Source organism: Aquarana catesbeiana, linkage group LG01, assembly GCF_042186555.1.
Source record: "Aquarana catesbeiana isolate 2022-GZ linkage group LG01, ASM4218655v1, whole genome shotgun sequence".
NCBI classification, from domain to species: domain Eukaryota; kingdom Metazoa; phylum Chordata; class Amphibia; order Anura; family Ranidae; genus Aquarana; species Aquarana catesbeiana.
Window position 1 is genome coordinate 794757629 of NC_133324.1, and position 13637 is coordinate 794771265.

The 13637-nt window shown below is 42.8% G+C and overlaps 5 non-coding genes across 5 annotated transcripts; all 5 read right to left on the reverse strand.

Annotated features, from left to right (window-relative positions):
• Positions 1 to 1753: 1753 nt before the first annotated feature.
• On the reverse strand, positions 1754 to 1838 carry TRNAR-UCU (transfer RNA arginine (anticodon UCU)). Its single transcript is given in 2 exon segments — positions 1754 to 1789; positions 1802 to 1838. It is a non-coding gene; the product is annotated as a tRNA-Arg (tRNA).
• Positions 1839 to 4486: 2648 nt separating this feature from the next.
• On the reverse strand, positions 4487 to 4571 carry TRNAR-UCU (transfer RNA arginine (anticodon UCU)). Its single transcript is given in 2 exon segments — positions 4487 to 4522; positions 4535 to 4571. It is a non-coding gene; the product is annotated as a tRNA-Arg (tRNA).
• Positions 4572 to 7219: 2648 nt separating this feature from the next.
• On the reverse strand, positions 7220 to 7304 carry TRNAR-UCU (transfer RNA arginine (anticodon UCU)). The gene is given in 2 exon segments: positions 7220 to 7255; positions 7268 to 7304. It is a non-coding gene; the product is annotated as a tRNA-Arg (tRNA).
• A 1993-nt stretch (positions 7305 to 9297) lies between these two features.
• On the reverse strand, positions 9298 to 9382 carry TRNAR-UCU (transfer RNA arginine (anticodon UCU)). Its single transcript is given in 2 exon segments — positions 9298 to 9333; positions 9346 to 9382. It is a non-coding gene; the product is annotated as a tRNA-Arg (tRNA).
• A 2971-nt stretch (positions 9383 to 12353) lies between these two features.
• Positions 12354 to 12438, reverse strand: TRNAR-UCU (transfer RNA arginine (anticodon UCU)). Its single transcript is given in 2 exon segments — positions 12354 to 12389; positions 12402 to 12438. It is a non-coding gene; the product is annotated as a tRNA-Arg (tRNA).
• Positions 12439 to 13637: the final 1199 nt, after the last annotated feature.

Here is a 13637-nt window from a genome sequence, read left to right on the forward strand (position 1 = left end):
GAGAAAGGAAAAGCTCACTTATTAGGAAATGGCAGGAAAGACTACCCTGAAGAGATGATTTTCCAGGGATCACCTGAGGCATACAGAGTGGGAAATAGCCATATAGATTGGAGTAGGGAATTTGAGAGCATGGGAGAGCCCCTGGGGATATCCCAGAGGCCAGCATGGAAGGAAGTGTTGAGGGAGCTAGCGAACAGGAGTTCTTGGAAGCAGAAAACAGGGTAGTTTGTTTGATACTATCTGATAAGGTTAATGATGTATCTAGGAGCAGAGTTGTGGGAAGCTTTTTATGTCCTTAGTATTTTGAATTTGATTTGGTGGGCGAACTGAAGCCAGGGAGTGATTGGCAGAGAGCGGGTGGCTGAAACCTCTGCTAGTAAATGGCTGGTAAGGGGGATAAGACTGGCAGCAACATATCAGATAGACTGAAGAGGGAATGGTCTGTTTAGAGGCAGGCCAAAGAATACGGAGTTGCGAAATTCAAGGAGAGAGAAATCATGGGAATGAAGTGGAAGATTGGTGGTGTCATTGGTTAAAATGGGGCATTCTTTGAAATTTTTATTGAGGTGAAGGTAGCGATATTTGGACAGTAAATGGTTGTGGGGCTGACAAAAGAGGACATAGTAAAGAATTACAGCTTGCACCTGGCATGAGGGAAGGGAACAATAGAATGCAGGTTAGTTTAGTATTCCCTCTCTTTGCTCTGAATTGCACAGCGTACCCTCCAATTTGTCTTTTATCAAATCTCAAGAGAAGCCGGAACCACTAGGTGCTATCATTACCTTGTATAGCAAATCAACTTCACTACAGCTCATTTAGTTGTGGGAAGCTTTTTATGTCCTTAGTATTTTGAATTTGATTTGGTGGGCGAACTGAAGCCAGGGAGAGATTGGCAGAGAGTGGGTGGCTGACACCTCTTCTAGTAATTGGCTGGTAAGGGGGATAAGACTGGCAGCAACATATCAGATAGACTGAAGGGGGAATGGTCTGTTTAGAGGCAGGCCAAAGAATACGGAGTTGCGAAATTCAAGGAGAGAGAAATCACGGGAATGAAGTGGAAGATTGGTGTTGTCATTGGTTAAAATGGGGCATTCTTTGAAATTTTTATTGAGGTGAAGGTAGAGAGATTTGGACAGTAAATGGTTGTGGGGCTGACAAAAGAGGACATAGTAAAGAATTACAGCTTGCACCTGGCATGAGGGAAGGGAACAATAGAATGCAGGTTAGTTTAGTATTCCCTCTCTTTGCTCTGAATTGCACAGCGTACCCTCCAATTTGCCTTTTATCAAATCTCAAGAGAAGCCGGAACCACTAGGTGCTATCATTAACTTGTATAGCAAATCAACTTCACTACAGCTCATTTATGAATGGAATCCAGTGGAAGCTTGGTGGTGTCATTTTTTAAAATGGGGCATTCTTTGGAATTCTTATTGAAGTGAAGGTAGCGATATTAGGACAGTAAATGGTTGTGGGGCTGACAAAAGAGGGCATAGTAAAGAATTACAGCTTGCACGTGGCATGAGGGAAGGGAACAATAGAATGCAGGTTAGTTTAGTATTCCCTCTCTTTGCTCTGAATTGCACAGCGTACCCTCCAATTTGTCTTTTATCAAGTCTCAAGAGAAGCCTGAACCACTAGGTGCTATCATTAACTTGTAAGGCAAATCCACTTCAGTACAGCTCATTTATGAATGGAATCCATTTCTTTATAAAACATTAGAGCAGCACCACTATGACGAAGGACTATATAAAACCTACTCTGGTGGGATTCGAACCCACAACCTTTGAATTGCTACCTCAACTAGAAGTCCAATGCGCTATCCATTGCGCCACAGAGCCCTTTCTGAGGACATTGAGTGAGGACCTAGCCTGAGGAAGTGCCCAAGACGTAGCAAATAAACTCATTTGAATAAAGGTTGCCACTAAATAATAGGGATGAGCTCAAGATCTGGTCCAGATACAGTTTAAGATTGAAATTTACCTATTTGGGCATGTGCCTTAGTGCTAGATCTGTTGATCTTTAGGTGGGAACCGGAGTTCATGTTAAGTAGCAGTATTTGTACCGTTGATGAGTTGGTGGAGAAAGGAAAAGCTCACTTATTAGGTAATGGCAGGAAAGACTACCCTGAAGAGATGATTTTCCAGGGATCACCTGAGGCATACAGAGTGGGAAATAGCCATATAGATTGGAGTACGGAATTTGAGAGCATGGGAGAGCCCCTGGGGATATCCCAGAGGCCAGCATGGAAGGAAGTGTTGAGGGAGCTAGAGAACAGGAGTTCTTGGAAGCAGAAAACAGGGTAGTTTGTTTGATACTATCTGATAAGGTTAATGATGTAGCTAGGGGAAGAGTTGTGGGAAGCTTTTTATGTCCTTAGTATTTTGAATTTAATTTGGTGGGCGAACTGAAGCCAGGGAGAGATTGGCAGAGAGCGGGTAGCTGACACCTCTTCTAGTAATTGGCTGGTAAGGGGGATAAGACTGGCAGCAACATATCAGATAGACTGAAGGGGGAATGGTCTGTTTAGAGGCAGGCCAAAGAATATGGAGTTGCGAAATTCAAGGAGAGAGAAATCACGGGAATGAAGTCGAAGATTGGTGGTGTCATTGGTTAAAATGGGGCATTCTTTGAAATTTTTATTGAGGTGAAGGTAGCGAGATTTGGACAGTAAATGGTTGTGGGGTTGACAAAAGAAAGAGGACATAGTAAAGAATTACAGCTTGCACCTGGCATGAGGGAAGGGAACAATAGAATGCAGGTTAGTTTAGTATTCCCTCTCTTTGCTCTGAATTGCACAGCGTACCCTCCAATTTGTCTTTTATCAAATCTCAAGAGAAGCCGGAACCACTAGGTGCTATCATTAACTTGTATAGCAAATCAATTTCACTACAGCTCATTTATGAATGGAATCCAGTGGAAGTTTGGTGGTGTCATTGCTTAAAATGGGGCATTCTTTGGAATTCTTATTGAAGTGAAGGTAGAGAGATTAGGACAGTAAATGGTTGTGGGGCTGACAAAAGAGGGCATAGTAAAGAATTAAAGCTTGCACGTGGCATGAGGGAAGGGAACAATAGAATGCAGGTTAGTTTACTATTCCCTCTCTTTGCTCTGAATTGCACAGCGTACCCTCCAATTTGTCTTTTATCAAGTCTCAAGAGAAGCCTGAACCACTAGGTGCTATCATTAACTTGTAAGGCAAAGCCACTTCAGTACAGCTCATGTATGAATGGAATCCATTTCTTTATAAAGCATTAGAGCAGCACCACTATGACGAAGGACTATATAAAACCGACTCTGGTGGGATTCAAACCCACAACCTTTGAATTACTACATCAACTAGAAGTCCAATGCGCTATCCATTGCACCACAGAGATATTGTGTGAGGACCTTGCCTGAGGAAGTACCCAAGACGTAGCAAATAAACTCATTTGAATAAAGGTTGCCACTAAATAATAGGGATGAGCTCAAGATCTGGTCCAGATACAGTTTAAGATTGAAATTTACCTACTTGGGCATGTGCCTTAGTGCTAGATCTGTTGATCTTTAGGTGGGAACTGGAGTTCATGTTAAGTAGCAGTATTTGTACCGTTGATGAGTTGGTGGAGAAAGGAAAAGCTCACTTATTAGGAAATGGCAGGAAAGACTACCCTGAAGAGATGATTTTACAGGGATCACCTGAGGCATACAGAGTGGGAAATAGCCATATAGATTGGAGTAGGGAATTTGAGAGGATGGGAGAGCCCCTGGGGATATCCCAGAGGCCAGCATGGAAGGAAGTGTTGAGGGAGCTAGCGAACAGGAGTTCTTGGAAGCAGAAAACAGGGTAGTTTGTTTGATACTATCTGATAAGGTTAATGATGTATCTAGGGGCAGAGTTGTGGGAAGCTTTTTATGTCCTTAGTATTTTGAATTTGATTTGGTGGGCGAACTGAAACCAGGGAGTGATTGGCAGAGAGCGGGTGGCTGACACCTCTGCTAGTAATTGGCTGGTAAGGGGGATAAGACTTGCAGCAACATATCAGATAGACTGAAGGGGGAATGGTCTGTTTAGAGGCAGGCCAAAGAATACGGAGTGGCGAAATTCAAGGAGAGAGAAATCACGGGAATGAAGTGGAAGATTGGTGGTGTCATTGGTTAAAATGGGGCATTCTTTGAAATTTTTATTGAAGTGAAGGTAGCGAGATTAGGACAGTAAATGGTTGTGGGGCTGACAAAAGAGGGCATAGTAAAGAATTACAGCTTGCACGTGGCATGAGGGAAGGGAACAATAGAATGCAGGTTAGTTTACTATTCCCTCTCTTTGCTCTGAATTGCACAGCGTACCCTCCAATTTGTCTTTTACCAAGTCTCAAGAGAAGCCTGAACCACTAGGTGCTATCATTAACTTGTAAGGCAAATCCACTTCAGTACAGCTCATTTATGAATGGAATCTATTTCTTTATAAAGCATTAGAGCAGCACCACTATGACGAAGGACTATATAAAACCGACTCTGGTGGGATTCAAACCCACAACCTTTGAATTACTACATCAACTAGAAGTCCAATGCGCTATCCATTGCGCCACAGAGACATTGTGTGAGGACCTTGCCTGAGGAAGTACCCAAGACGTAGCAAATAAACTCATTTGAATAAAGGTTGCCACTAAATAATAGGGATGAGCTCAAGATCTGGTCCAGATACAGTTTAAGATTGAAATTTACCTACTTGGGCATGTGCCTTAGTGCTAGATCTGTTGATCTTTAGGTGGGAACTGGAGTTCATGTTAAGTAGCAGTATTTGTACCGTTGATGAGTTGGTGGAGAAAGGAAAAGCTCACTTATTAGGAAATGGCAGGAAAGACTACCCTGAAGAGATGATTTTACAGGGATCACCTGAGGCATACAGAGTGGGAAATAGCCATATAGATTGGAGTAGGGAATTTGAGAGGATGGGAGAGCCCCTGGGGATATCCCAGAGGCCAGCATGGAAGGAAGTGTTGAGGGAGCTAGCGAACAGGAGTTCTTGGAAGCAGAAAACAGGGTAGTTTGTTTGATACTATCTGATAAGGTTAATGATGTATCTAGGGGCAGAGTTGTGGGAAGCTTTTTATGTCCTTAGTATTTTGAATTTGATTTGGTGGGCGAACTGAAACCAGGGAGTGATTGGCAGAGAGCGGGTGGCTGACACCTCTGCTAGTAATTGGCTGGTAAGGGGGATAAGACTGGCAGCAACATATCAGATAGACTGAAGGGGGAATGGTCTGTTTAGAGGCAGGCCAAAGAATACGGAGTTGCGAAATTCAAGGAGAGAGAAATCACGGGAATGAAGTGGAAGATTGGTGGTGTCATTGGTTAAAATGGGGCATTCTTTGAAATTTTTATTGAGGTGAAGGTAGCGATATTTGGACAGTAAATGGTTGTGGGGCTGACAAAAGAGGACATAGTAAAGAATTACAGCTTGCACCTGGCATGAGGGAAGGGAACAATAGAATGCAGGTTAGTTTAGTATTCCCTTTCTTTGCTCTGAATTGCACAATGCATCCTCCAATTTGTCTTTTATCAAATCTAAAGAGAAGCCGGAACCACTAGGTGCTATCATTAACTTGTATAGCAAATCAACTTCACTACAGCTCATTTATGAATGGAATCCATTTCTTTATAAAGCATTAGAGCAACACCACTATGACGAAGGACTATATAAAACCAACTCTGGTGGGACAAGAAACCACAACCTTTGAATTACTACATCTCCTAGAAGTCCAATGCGCTATCCATTGCGCCACAGAGCTCTCTCTGATGACATTGTTTGAGGACCTTGCCTGAGGAAGTACCCAAGTCGTAGCAAATAAACTCATTTGAATAAAGGTTGCCACTAAATAATAGGGATGAGCTCAAGATCTGGTCCAGATACAGTTTAAGATTGAAATTTACCTATTTGGGCATGTGCCTTAGTGCTAGATCTGTTGATCTTTAGGTGGGAACCGGAGTTCATGTTAAGTAGCAGTATTTGTACCGTTGATGAGTTGGTGGAGAAAGGAAAAGCTCACTTATTAGGTAATGGCAGGAAAGACTACCCTGAAGAGATGATTTTCCAGGGATCACCTGAGGCATACAGAGTGGGAAATAGCCATATAGATTGGAGTACGGAATTTGAGAGCATGGGAGAGCCCCTGGGGATATCCCAGAGGTCAGCATGGAAGGAAGTGTTGAGGGAGCTAGCGAACAGGAGTTCTTGGAAGCAGAAAACAGGGTAGTTTGTTTGATACTATCTGATAAGGTTAATGATGTAGCTAGGGGAAGAGTTGTGGGAAGCTTTTTATGTCCTTAGTATTTTGAATTTAATTTGGTGGGCGAACTGAAGCCAGGGAGAGATTGGCAGAGAGCGGGTAGCTGACACCTCTTCTAGTAATTGGCTGGTAAGGGGGATAAGACTGGCAGCAACATATCAGATAGACTGAAGGGGGAATGGTCTGTTTAGAGGCAGGCCAAAGAATACGGAGTTGCGAAATTCAAGGAGAGAGAAATCACGGGAATGAAGTGGAAGATTGGTGGTGTCATTGGTTAAAATGGGGCATTCTTTGAAATTTTTATTGAGGTGAAGGTAGCGAGATTTGGACAGTAAATGGTTGTGGGGCTGACAAAAGAAAGAGGACATAGTAAAGAATTACAGCTTGCACCTGGCATGAGGGAAGGGAACAATAGAATGCAGGTTAGTTTAGTATTCCCTCTCTTTGCTCTGAATTGCACAGCGTACCCTCCAATTTGTCTTTTATCAAATCTCAAGAGAAGCCGGAACCACTAGGTGCTATCCTTAACTTGTATAGCAAATCAATTTCACTACAGCTCATTTATGAATGGAATCCAGTGGAAGTTTGGTGGTGTCATTGCTTAAAATGGGGCATTCTTTGGAATTCTTATTGAAGTGAAGGTAGCGAGATTAGGACAGTAAATGGTTGTGGGGCTGACAAAAGAGGGCATAGTAAAGAATTACAGCTTGCACGTGGCATGAGGGAAGGGAACAATAGAATGCAGGTTAGTTTACTATTCCCTCTCTTTGCTCTGAATTGCACAGCGTACCCTCCAATTTGTCTTTTATCAAGTCTCAAGAGAAGCCTGAACCACTAGGTGCTATCATTAACTTGTAAGGCAAATCCACTTCAGTACAGCTCATGTATGAATGGAATCCATTTCTTTATAAAGCATTAGAGCAGCACCACTATGACGAAGGACTATATAAAACCGACTCTGGTGGGATTCGAACCCACAACCTTTGAATTACTGCATCAACTAGAAGTCCAATGCGCTATCCATTGCGCCACAGAGCCCTCTCTGAGGACATTGTGTGAAGACCTTGCCTGAGGAAGTACCCAAGACGTAGCAAATAAACTCATTTGAATAAAGGTTGCCACTAAATAATAGGGATGAGCTCAAGATCTGGTCCAGATACAGTTTAAGATTGAAATTTTCCTACTTGGGCATGTGCCTTAGTGCTAGATCTGTTGATCTTTAGGTGGGAACCGAAGTTCATGTTAAGTAGTAGTATTTGTACCGTTGATGGATTGGTGGAGAAAGGAAAAGCTCACTTATTAGGAAATGGCAGGAAAGACTACCCTGAAGAGATGATTTTCCAGGGATCACCTGAGGCATACAGAGTGGGAAATAGCCATATAGATTGGAGTAGGGAATTTGAGAGCATGGGAGAGCCCCTGGGGATATCCCAGAGGCCAGCATGGAAGGAAGTGTTGAGGGAGCTAGCGAACAGGAGTTCTTGGAAGCAGAAAACAGGGTAGTTTGTTTGATACTATCTGATAAGGTTAATGATGTATCTAGGAGCAGAGTTGTGGGAAGCTTTTTATGTCCTTAGTATTTTGAATTTGATTTGGTGGGCGAACTGAAGCCAGGGAGTGATTGGCAGAGAGCGGGTGGCTGAAACCTCTGCTAGTAAATGGCTGGTAAGGGGGATAAGACTGGCAGCAACATATCAGATAGACTGAAGAGGGAATGGTCTGTTTAGAGGCAGGCCAAAGAATACGGAGTTGCGAAATTCAAGGAGAGAGAAATCATGGGAATGAAGTGGAAGATTGGTGGTGTCATTGGTTAAAATGGGGCATTCTTTGAAATTTTTATTGAGGTGAAGGTAGCGATATTTGGACAGTAAATGGTTGTGGGGCTGACAAAAGAGGACATAGTAAAGAATTACAGCTTGCACCTGGCATGAGGGAAGGGAACAATAGAATGCAGGTTAGTTTAGTATTCCCTCTCTTTGCTCTGAATTGCACAGCGTACCCTCCAATTTGTCTTTTATCAAATCTCAAGAGAAGCCGGAACCACTAGGTGCTATCATTACCTTGTATAGCAAATCAACTTCACTACAGCTCATTTAGTTGTGGGAAGCTTTTTATGTCCTTAGTATTTTGAATTTGATTTGGTGGGCGAACTGAAGCCAGGGAGAGATTGGCAGAGAGCGGGTGGCTGACACCTCTTCTAGTAATTGGCTGGTAAGGGGGATAAGACTGGCAGCAACATATCAGATAGACTGAAGGGGGAATGGTCTGTTTAGAGGCAGGCCAAAGAATACGGAGTTACGAAATTCAAGGAGAGAGAAATCACGGGAATGAAGTGGAAGATTGGTGTTGTCATTGGTTAAAATGGGGCATTCTTTGAAATTTTTATTGAGGTGAAGGTAGAGAGATTTGGACAGTAAATGGTTGTGGGGCTGACAAAAGAGGACATAGTAAAGAATTACAGCTTGCACCTGGCATGAGGGAAGGGAACAATAGAATGCAGGTTAGTTTAGTATTCCCTCTCTTTGCTCTGAATTGCACAGCGTACCCTCCAATTTGCCTTTTATCAAATCTCAAGAGAAGCCGGAACCACTAGGTGCTATCATTAACTTGTATAGCAAATCAACTTCACTACAGCTCATTTATGAATGGAATCCAGTGGAAGCTTGGTGGTGTCATTTTTTAAAATGGGGCATTCTTTGGAATTCTTATTGAAGTGAAGGTAGCGATATTAGGACAGTAAATGGTTGTGGGGCTGACAAAAGAGGGCATAGTAAAGAATTACAGCTTGCACGTGGCATGAGGGAAGGGAACAATAGAATGCAGGTTAGTTTACTATTCCCTCTCTTTGCTCTGAATTGCACAGCGTACCCTCCAATTTGTCTTTTATCAAGTCTCAAGAGAAGCCTGAACCACTAGGTGCTATCATTAACTTGTAAGGCAAATCCACTTCAGTACAGCTCATTTATGAATGGAATCCATTTCTTTATAAAACATTAGAGCAGCACCACTATGACGAAGGACTATATAAAACCTACTCTGGTGGGATTCGAACCCACAACCTTTGAATTGCTACCTCAACTAGAAGTCCAATGCGCTATCCATTGCGCCACAGAGCCCTTTCTGAGGACATTGAGTGAGGACCTAGCCTGAGGAAGTGCCCAAGACGTAGCAAATAAACTCATTTGAATAAAGGTTGCCACTAAATAATAGGGATGAGCTCAAGATCTGGTCCAGATACAGTTTAAGATTGAAATTTACCTATTTGGGCATGTGCCTTAGTGCTAGATCTGTTGATCTTTAGGTGGGAACCGGAGTTCATGTTAAGTAGCAGTATTTGTACCGTTGATGAGTTGGTGGAGAAAGGAAAAGCTCACTTATTAGGTAATGGCAGGAAAGACTACCCTGAAGAGATGATTTTCCAGGGATCACCTGAGGCATACAGAGTGGGAAATAGCCATATAGATTGGAGTACGGAATTTGAGAGCATGGGAGAGCCCCTGGGGATATCCCAGAGGCCAGCATGGAAGGAAGTGTTGAGGGAGCTAGAGAACAGGAGTTCTTGGAAGCAGAAAACAGGGTAGTTTGTTTGATACTATCTGATAAGGTTAATGATGTAGCTAGGGGAAGAGTTGTGGGAAGCTTTTTATGTCCTTAGTATTTTGAATTTAATTTGGTGGGCGAACTGAAGCCAGGGAGAGATTGGCAGAGAGCGGGTAGCTGACACCTCTTCTAGTAATTGGCTGGTAAGGGGGATAAGACTGGCAGCAACATATCAGATAGACTGAAGGGGGAATGGTCTGTTTAGAGGCAGGCCAAAGAATATGGAGTTGCGAAATTCAAGGAGAGAGAAATCACGGGAATGAAGTCGAAGATTGGTGGTGTCATTGGTTAAAATGGGGCATTCTTTGAAATTTTTATTGAGGTGAAGGTAGCGAGATTTGGACAGTAAATGGTTGTGGGGTTGACAAAAGAAAGAGGACATAGTAAAGAATTACAGCTTGCACCTGGCATGAGGGAAGGGAACAATAGAATGCAGGTTAGTTTAGTATTCCCTCTCTTTGCTCTGAATTGCACAGCGTACCCTCCAATTTGTCTTTTATCAAATCTCAAGAGAAGCCGGAACCACTAGGTGCTATCATTAACTTGTATAGCAAATCAATTTCACTACAGCTCATTTATGAATGGAATCCAGTGGAAGTTTGGTGGTGTCATTGCTTAAAATGGGACATTCTTTGGAATTCTTATTGAAGTGAAGGTAGCGAGATTAGGACAGTAAATGGTTGTGGGGCTGACAAAAGAGGGCATAGTAAAGAATTAAAGCTTGCACGTGGCATGAGGGAAGGGAACAATAGAATGCAGGTTAGTTTACTATTCCCTCTCTTTGCTCTGAATTGCACAGCGTACCCTCCAATTTGTCTTTTATCAAGTCTCAAGAGAAGCCTGAACCACTAGGTGCTATCATTAACTTGTAAGGCAAAGCCACTTCAGTACAGCTCATGTATGAATGGAATCCATTTCTTTATAAAGCATTAGAGCAGCACCACTATGACGAAGGACTATATAAAACCGACTCTGGTGGGATTCAAACCCACAACCTTTGAATTACTACATCAACTAGAAGTCCAATGCGCTATCCATTGCACCACAGAGATATTGTGTGAGGACCTTGCCTGAGGAAGTACCCAAGACGTAGCAAATAAACTCATTTGAATAAAGGTTGCCACTAAATAATAGGGATGAGCTCAAGATCTGGTCCAGATACAGTTTAAGATTGAAATTTACCTACTTGGGCATGTGCCTTAGTGCTAGATCTGTTGATCTTTAGGTGGGAACTGGAGTTCATGTTAAGTAGCAGTATTTGTACCGTTGATGAGTTGGTGGAGAAAGGAAAAGCTCACTTATTAGGAAATGGCAGGAAAGACTACCCTGAAGAGATGATTTTACAGGGATCACCTGAGGCATACAGAGTGGGAAATAGCCATATAGATTGGAGTAGGGAATTTGAGAGGATGGGAGAGCCCCTGGGGATATCCCAGAGGCCAGCATGGAAGGAAGTGTTGAGGGAGCTAGCGAACAGGAGTTCTTGGAAGCAGAAAACAGGGTAGTTTGTTTGATACTATCTGATAAGGTTAATGATGTATCTAGGGGCAGAGTTGTGGGAAGCTTTTTATGTCCTTAGTATTTTGAATTTGATTTGGTGGGCGAACTGAAACCAGGGAGTGATTGGCAGAGAGCGGGTGGCTGACACCTCTGCTAGTAATTGGCTGGTAAGGGGGATAAGACTTGCAGCAACATATCAGATAGACTGAAGGGGGAATGGTCTGTTTAGAGGCAGGCCAAAGAATACGGAGTTGCGAAATTCAAGGAGAGAGAAATCACGGGAATGAAGTGGAAGATTGGTGGTGTCATTGGTTAAAATGGGGCATTCTTTGAAATTTTTATTGAGGTGAAGGTAGCGATATTTGGACAGTAAATGGTTGTGGGGCTGACAAAAGAGGACATAGTAAAGAATTACAGCTTGCACCTGGCATGAGGGAAGGGAACAATAGAATGCAGGTTAGTTTAGTATTCCCTCTCTTTGCTCTGAATTGCACAGCGTACCCTCCAATTTGCCTTTTATCAAATCTCAAGAGAAGCCGGAACCACTAGGTGCTATCATTAACTTGTATAGCAAATCAATTTCACTACAGCTCATTTATGAATGTAATCCAGTGGCAGCTTGGTGGTGTCATTTTTTAAAATGGGGCATTCTTTGGAATTCTTATTGAAGTGAAGGTAGCGAGATTAGGACAGTAAATGGTTGTGGGGCTGACAAAAGAGGGCATAGTAAAGAATTACAGCTTGCACGTGGCATGAGGGAAGGGAACAATAGAATGCAGGTTAGTTTACTATTCCCTCTCTTTGCTCTGAATTGCACAGCGTACCCTCCAATTTGTCTTTTACCAAGTCTCAAGAGAAGCCTGAACCACTAGGTGCTATCATTAACTTGTAAGGCAAATCCACTTCAGTACAGCTCATTTATGAATGGAATCTATTTCTTTATAAAGCATTAGAGCAGCACCACTATGACGAAGGACTATATAAAACCGACTCTGGTGGGATTCGAACCCACAACCTTTGAATTACTACCTCAACTAGAAGTCCAATGCGCTATCCATTGCGCCACAGAGACATTGTGTGAGGACCTTGCCTGAGGAAGTACCCAAGACGTAGCAAATAAACTCATTTGAATAAAGGTTGCCACTAAATAATAGGGATGAGCTCAAGATCTGGTCCAGATACAGTTTAAGATTGACATTTTCCTACTTGGGCATGTGCCTTAGTGCTAGATCTGTTGATCTTTAGGTGGGAACCGAAGTTCATGTTAAGTAGTAGTATTTGTACCGTTGATGGATTGGTGGAGAAAGGAAAAGCTCACTTATTAGGAAATGGCAGGAAAGACTACCCTGAAGAGATGATTTTCCAGGGATCACCTGAGGCATACAGAGTGGGAAATAGCCATATAGATTGGAGTAGGGAATTTGAGAGCATGGGAGAGCCCCTGGGGATATCCCAGAGGCCAGCATGGAAGGAAGTGTTGAGGGAGCTAGCGAACAGGAGTTCTTGGAAGCAGAAAACAGGGTAGTTTGTTTGATACTATCTGATAAGGTTAATGATGTATCTAGGAGCAGAGTTGTGGGAAGCTTTTTATGTCCTTAGTATTTTGAATTTGATTTGGTGGGCGAACTGAAGCCAGGGAGTGATTGGCAGAGAGCGGGTGGCTGAAACCTCTGCTAGTAAATGGCTGGTAAGGGGGATAAGACTGGCAGCAACATATCAGATAGACTGAAGAGGGAATGGTCTGTTTAGAGGCAGGCCAAAGAATACGGAGTTGCGAAATTCAAGGAGAGAGAAATCATGGGAATGAAGTGGAAGATTGGTGGTGTCATTGGTTAAAATGGGGCATTCTTTGAAATTTTTATTGAGGTGAAGGTAGCGATATTTGGACAGTAAATGGTTGTGGGGCTGACAAAAGAGGACATAGTAAAGAATTACAGCTTGCACCTGGCATGAGGGAAGGGAACAATAGAATGCAGGTTAGTTTAGTATTCCCTCTCTTTGCTCTGAATTGCACAGCGTACCCTCCAATTTGTCTTTTATCAAATCTCAAGAGAAGCCGGAACCACTAGGTGCTATCATTACCTTGTATAGCAAATCAACTTCACTACAGCTCATTTAGTTGTGGGAAGCTTTTTATGTCCTTAGTATTTTGAATTTGATTTGGTGGGCGAACTGAAGCCAGGGAGAGATTGGCAGAGAGTGGGTGGCTGACACCTCTTCTAGTAATTGGCTGGTAAGGGGGATAAGACTGGCAGCAACATATCAGATAGA